The sequence below is a fragment of the Orcinus orca genome, chromosome 5, assembly GCF_937001465.1.
Source record: "Orcinus orca chromosome 5, mOrcOrc1.1, whole genome shotgun sequence".
Classification (NCBI taxonomy): domain Eukaryota; kingdom Metazoa; phylum Chordata; class Mammalia; order Artiodactyla; family Delphinidae; genus Orcinus; species Orcinus orca.
The window spans coordinates 65,958,302-65,965,409 of record NC_064563.1 but is presented as its reverse complement, the minus strand read 5'-3'; positions in this window follow the sequence as shown (position 1 = coordinate 65,965,409).

Here is a 7,108-nt window from a genome sequence, read left to right as displayed (position 1 = left end):
GATTTTTCATCATTAGTGTATAGGAATGCAAGAGATTTCTGTGCATTAATTTTGTATCCTGCAACTTTACCAAATTCATTGATTAGCTCTAGTAGTTTTCTGGTGGCAACTTTAGGATTCTCATCTGCAAACAGTGACAGCTTTACTTCTTCTCTTCCGATTTGTATTCCTTTTGTTTCTTTTTCTTCTCTGATTCTGTGGCTAGGACTTCCAAAACTATGTTGAATAAAAGTGGTGAGAGTGGACATCCTTGTCTTGTTCCTGATCTTAGAGGAAATGCTTTCAGTTTTTCACCATTGAGAATGATGTTTGCTGTGGGTTTGTCGTATATGGCCTTTATTATGCTGAGGTAGCTTCCCTCTGTGCCCACTTTCTGGAGAGTTTTTATCATAAATGGGTGTTGAATTTTGTCAAAAGCTTTCTCTGCATCTATTGAAATGATCATATGGTTTTTCTTCTTCAATTTGTTACTATGGTGTATCACATTGATTGATTTGCATACATTGAAGAATCCTTGCATCCCTGGGATAAATCCCACTTGATCATGGTGTATGATCCTTTTAATGTGTTGTTGGATTCTGTTTGCTAGTATTTTGTTGAGGATTTTTGCATCTATATTCATGAGTGATATTGGTCTGTAATTTTCTTTTTTTGTAGTATCTTTATCTGGTTTTGGTATCAGGGTGATCGTGGCCTCATAGAATGAGTTTGAGAGTGTTCCTTCCTCTGCGATTTTTTGGAAGAGTTTGAGAAGATGGGTGTTACCTCTTCTCTAAATGTTTGATAGAATTCGCCTGTAAAGACATCTGGTCCTGGACTTTCGTTTTTTGGAAGACTTTTAATCACAGTTTCAATTTCATTACTTGTGATTGGTCTTTTCATATTTTCTATTTCTTCCTGGTTCAGTCTTGGAAGGTTATACCTTTCTAAGAATTTGTCCATTTCTTCCAGGTTGTCCATTTTATTGGCATAGAGTTGGTTGTAGTAGTCTCTTAGGATGCTTTGTATTTCTGCGGTGTCTACTGTAACTTCTCCTTTTTCACTTCTAATTTTATTGATTTGAGTCCTCTCCCTCTTTTTCTTGATGAGTCTGGCTAATGGTTTCTCAATTTTATCTTCTCAAAGAACCAGCTTTTAGTTTTATTGATCTTTGCTATTGTTTTCTTTGTTTCTATTTCATTTATTTCTGCTCTGATCTATATGATTTCTTTCCTTCTGCTAACTTTGGCTTTTGTTCATTCTTCTTTCTCTAACTCCTTTAGGTGTAAGGTTAGATTGTTTATTTGAGATTTTTTTGTTTCTTGAGGTAGGCTTGTATTGCTATAAACTTCCTTCTTAGAACTGCTTTTGCTGCATCCTATAGGTTTTGGATTATCGTGTTTTTGTTGTAATTTGTCTCTAGGTATTTTTTGATTTCCTCTTTGATTTCTTCAGCGATCTCTTGGTTATTTAGTAATGTATTGTTTAGCCTCCATGTGTTTGTGTTTTTTTCCCTGTAATTTATTTCTAATCTCATAGCATTATGGTCAGAAAAGATGCTTGATATGATTTCAGTTTTCTTAAATTTACTGAGGTTTGATTTGTGACCCAAGATGTGATCTATCCTGGAGAATGTTCCGTGTGCACTTGAGAAGAAAGTGTAATCTGCTGTTTTGGGATGGAATGTCCTATAAATATCAATTAAATCTATCTGGTCTATTGTGTCATTTAAAGCTTGTGTTTCCTTATTAATTTTCTGTTTGGATGATCTGTCCATTGGTGTAAGTGAGGTTTTAAAGTCCCCCACTATTATTGTGTTACTGTCGATTTCCTCTTTTATAGCTGTTAGCAGTTGCCTTATGTATTGAGGTGCTCTTATGTTAGGTGCATAAATATTTATAATTGTTATATCTTCTTGGATTGATCCCTTGATCATTATGTAGTGTCCTTCCTTGTCTCTTGTAACATTCTTTATTTTATTTATTTATTTATTATTATTATTATTTTTGCAGTACGAGGGCCTCTCACTGCTGTGGCCTCTCCCGTTGTGGAGCACAGGCTCTGGACGCGCAAGCTCAGCAGCCATGGCTCACGGGCCCAGCTGCTCCGCGGCATGTGGGATCTTCCCAGACCGGGGCACGAACCTGTGTCCCCTGCATCGGCAGGCGGACTCTCAACCACTGCACCACCAGGGAAGCCCTATGAGTTTGTTTTTGTAGTTCCTTTTCTTCTCTTGTGTTTCTCACTTAGAGACTTTCCTTTAGCATTTGTTGTAGGGCTGGTTTGGTGGTGGTGAATTCTCTTAGCTTTTGCCTGTCTGTAAAGCTTTGGATTTCTCCGTTGAATCTGAATGAGCTGCTTGCCGGGTAGAGTAATCTTGGTTGTAGGTTCTTCCCTTTCATCACTTTAAATATATCATGCCACTCCCTTCTGGTTTGTAGAGTGTCTGCTGAGAAATCAGCTGTTAACCTTATGGGAGTTCCCTTGTATGTTATAACAAATTGTTCCTTTCAATAATTTTTTCAATAATTTTTCTTTGTCTTTAATTTTTGTCAGTTTGATTACTATGTGTCTCAGCGTGTTTCTCCTTGGGTTTATCCTGCCTGGGACTGTCTGTGCTTCCTGGACTTGGGTGGCTATTTCCTTTCCCATGTTAGGGAAGTTTTCGACTATAATCTCTTCAAATATTTTCTCGGGTCCTTTCTCTCTCTCTTCTCCTTCTGGGACCCCTATAATGCGAATGTTGTTGCATTTAATGTTGTCCCAGAGGTCTCTTAGGCTGTCTTCATTTCTTTTCATTCTTTTTTCTTTATTCTGTTCCATGGCAGTGAATTCCACCATTCTGTCTTCCAGGTCACTAATCCGTTCTGCCTCAGTTATTCTGCCATTCCTTCTAGTGTAGTTTTCATTTCAGTTATTGTATTGTTCATCTCTGTTTGTTTGTTCTTTAATTCTTCTAGGTCTTTGTTAAACATTTCTTGCATCTTCTCAATCTTTGCCTCCATTCTTTTTCTGATGTCCTGTATCGTCTTCACTATCATTATTCTGAATTCTTTTTCTGGAAGGTTGCCTATCTCCACTTCATTTAGTTGTTTTTCTGGGGTTTTATCTTGTTCCTTCTTCTGGTACATAGCCCTTTGCCTTTTCCTCTTGTCTATCTTTCTGTGAATGTGGTTTTTGTTCCACAGGCTGCAGGATTGTAGTTCTTGCTTCTGCTGTCTCGCTACTATACGTTGAGTTTCAACAATGTGCACCTGGCCACCTGACACATACAAAGTCATTTAATCATCAAAATGACAAGGTAGAAGTTATCTGAATTCATAGAAATGAGTCAAAGTGTCAGATTATCAATAGCCTCAGTTTTCTCACGTGCAAAGTGGAGATAATAATGCTAACTCATTTGGTTGATATTAAGATTAAATTAAATATGACAATGTATGCAAAATACCCATCACAGTACCTGGTACATACTAAGTGCACAATAAATGGCAAATAATAATAAATACTCCTGTGCCTGGATTATAGTCACCACACCTCCATAGATCCTTCCCACTCATCCTGACTCCTGGCTGTCCCCTGAGGACCCTGCTTCTGCCGCAGACTTTGAGTTGAGGCTGCTTGTTCTTCCTCTGTCAGTTCAGGTTCTCACCAGAAATAGCAGCCTCACTCAAAGCAATGAGGAGAGCTTAAATAACAGAACACAGAGGCAACCCGTGTGGATCAAGGAGGAAGAGAGTGGATGGAGTAAGTGCCTTTCTCCTCCCATGCTCCAATCTCCTGTTGGTGCCTGCAATTGGCTGAGTCCAGCTGAAAGCCAGAGGGCAGGGGAGCCCATTGATCTGGTCCATAAAGGTTAGTCTTGAGGAGCCTGGAGCAGGATACAAGAGTGATCTGGAGGAGCAAGTAGAGAACATCCAGCACATCCCCACCTCAGAATCTCAGAGGAGGTGGACCACATCCTCCTCATGCCCTAATGATTCTTTCAGATCACTTGTCCACAGATCACCTGGAGCTTGTATTTATCCTCTGTTGACACTCTGTCCTCTATTTCTAGCCGTTCATCAGCACTATTAATCTTCTGGTCACTGCTTCTCTTTCACTGAAGCCTCAGGATTCCTCTCCAAGTCCTGCTGTCATCCTGGTGACACCAAGTTAATGTGAGTAGCCCAGTCAACATCCAGGACTCTCAGTTTCTAGGCTGCCTCATCTTTAGTGACTTCCAGCTTCCTTCCTCTTTAGCCATCAACCGTATGACCACACCCAAATTCTTGTTAGCAGCTAGAGGAGCTCCCCCTAGGAAATGACAAATTCACATATCCCTATCAAGAACTGTGAGGGCTCTGAACAAGTTAGCCTGACACAGTTTTATGGATGCTGGTAGAAAACACAGAATCTTGGGTCAAAGATGAAGTACAACTTATTAGAGCAATAGCATTAGCCAGAAATATCAACATTTTTGTGTTGATTCCCTGGGTTCCAATTCCCATGGGACAATGCAATGAAGGCTAAATGACACCTGCACACTGAGTGGGTTGCATTATAGGAGAGGAATGCTGAGTTTAGGGAACTGGAAACTTCTATAATGGGCAGTAAGCATGCCCTTGCTCTGTCAAGTGATACTAATCTCTATCTTCCAAGGTGTTACGGACCGAATTGTGACCCCCCTAAAATTTGTATGTCGAGGCTCTAATCCCCAGTGTGATGGTATTTGGAGATGGGGACTTTGGGAGATAATTAGGTGTAGATGAGGTCATGAGGTGGGGCCTCCATGATGGGATTAGTGCCCTTAAAAGAAGAGACACCAGGGAGCTTGCTGTCTCTCTCTGCCACGTGAAGGCAAAGCAGTAAGTCAGCCATCTGCAACCAGGAAGAGAACTCTCACCAGAACTTGACCACGCTAGTGCCTTGATCTCAAATTTCCAGCCTCCAGAACGGTGTGAGAGAAGTTTCTGTTGTTTAACCCACCCAGACTATTGTATTTTCTTATGGCAGCCCAAGTAGACTAAGATGCAAGGCTATAAGCAAATATGCCCCTTTGCTCTGGAAGAAAATGCCTTTATCTCAAGGTTGTTTGCTTGCTTACCACTTTTGTTCGGCTGAGTAAATTTGAAGATCTCAATTAGATCTTTATTTAATGATTCATGAATTGGACAGTATCCCATCTTAGCACTTAGAAAGGAGCTCTCAGGACCCGTCCGAAATGGAAGCTTATTATAGGCAGAAGGGGGAGGAAAAAGAAAGCTTCTAGCAAAAGAGTGGATTGTTTCAGGCAAGGTCACCTTCATTTGGGGGAAGCTGTGGGTCTATCAGGCAGATTACCCAACTAGTGCTGACCAGGTAATTCCAGATTGACTGGTTAAAAGACACATTCCTGGGAGAGGCTGAAAATGCAATTAGGTTACGTATTAAGTCTTGTTTTCCTGATGTGAGGCTTAGCACAGGTGACTCCATTTTGGCCTTGTTGTTTCTTTCTTAATGCTATTAAAATGGTAGATACCCCAAGCTCAGTGTTCTTCAGTTGAGATGCAAAACCACTGCATGTTCAGCATCCACCTGGCCCTGTAGGACTTGCAGAACAAGGGCAGCCCCTGCAAACACGATGCACATGATGCTTGTTGTGCTGTGGGTAATAAAGTCTTTTCTTTCTGACCCGGGAGTCTCCTGTTTTCTGCCACCATCTAAACTAATTAGCTTGCAAATAGGGTAAAATCAAATCTCATAGTTGACACCTATGACAGAGCCAAAGTTAATTTATTTTAGTTTCTCAAAGAAGTCATGCCCTGGAAGACATCACAAATGCTACTTTCTCTACCTAGAACATTTCATCCCTTCTCTTCTCCTGGTAACTACCAGCAGTTTCTCTGGGAAGCCTTCTCCCCTGCCTCCCGTTCCTTATCCCTTGACAGCATTATTTCCCCCTCCTCCAAACCCCCAGAGAGCCTTCTGCTTCTCTGACCATAGCACTTCTTCCAATGTATTGTAATTGCCTGTTTATTTACTTGGTCCCTTCTTCCCCTGTAGAGTAGGATCTCTGTGAGGACAGAGATGGTGTCTTCTAAAATATATCCCAGATCTAGTACATTGCTGGGCATAGTGTAGGTGTTTAATAAGTATTTATGGAACGAATGTGGTGTTATTATACTGATATGCATAAAGCAGTATTAAAACACAGATGAAGGTCATCTAAATCAGCGTGAAGGTCTAAGAGGAAAGCCTTAAAGGGAACCAAAATGTCACCCCCAAGTATGACTCTGACATAAAAGTTATTTTGAGCTGAAGGCAATCAAGAAGCAGTAAATGTGGAAAAAGCTCCCCCTTTTCTTTCTAAAGGCAGGAAATAAATGTTTCCTTTCATGGAGACAGTCATCAGCCCAAAGACTAGAGACCAGTGTAAAAGTAAACTCAAAATGGAGTCGGTGTTGCTAAGAGAGCCCTCTAAAATACAGCTGGGAGATCATTGAGGAAGTGTGACTTATGCACATCTCAGCCTGGATGGAATCTGACCTTTTGACCACTTATTGTCTTAACACCGGCATCCAGAATATCTATCCAGTGTTCCAGAAACTCAAGATAATTATTCGACTCACCCTAAAATTAGCTCATGACAGCCTACCTACTTATTTGACCCTTACCCTAGAATAACTAGTGAGAGCCTGTCCCTTAAGGAATATTGCCCTAAGGGATTGCCTGAGAGTCCAACATAATTCTTTTTTTTGGCCATGTGGCTTGTGGGATATCAGTTCCCTGACCAGGGATTGAACCCAGGCCATGGAAGTAAAAGCCCAGAATCCTAAACTCTAGGCCACCAGGGAACCCTCTAATTCTTGAACAACCTTGTGGCTTTTGCCTTTATAAGCCCCTGATTCCTTCTCTTCCCCGGAACACTCTTGGTTTTACCCTAATCTGTGTCTCTGAATTGCAGTTCTTGAGACCCTAAATAAAGGGTCTTTTCAGCTGCGATATTATTATGAATACTAATTATTAATATTATTATTGTTCAACAAGAGACACTGGTGTAATCTGCAAACAAGCTTTGTTAACCTCTCATCTTCCTACTTAAGGAAGATAAGCCCTAGTTGGACTACTCCTAGTCCAAGCCCCATTGTCTTGTCAATTCTTCACAAATTGT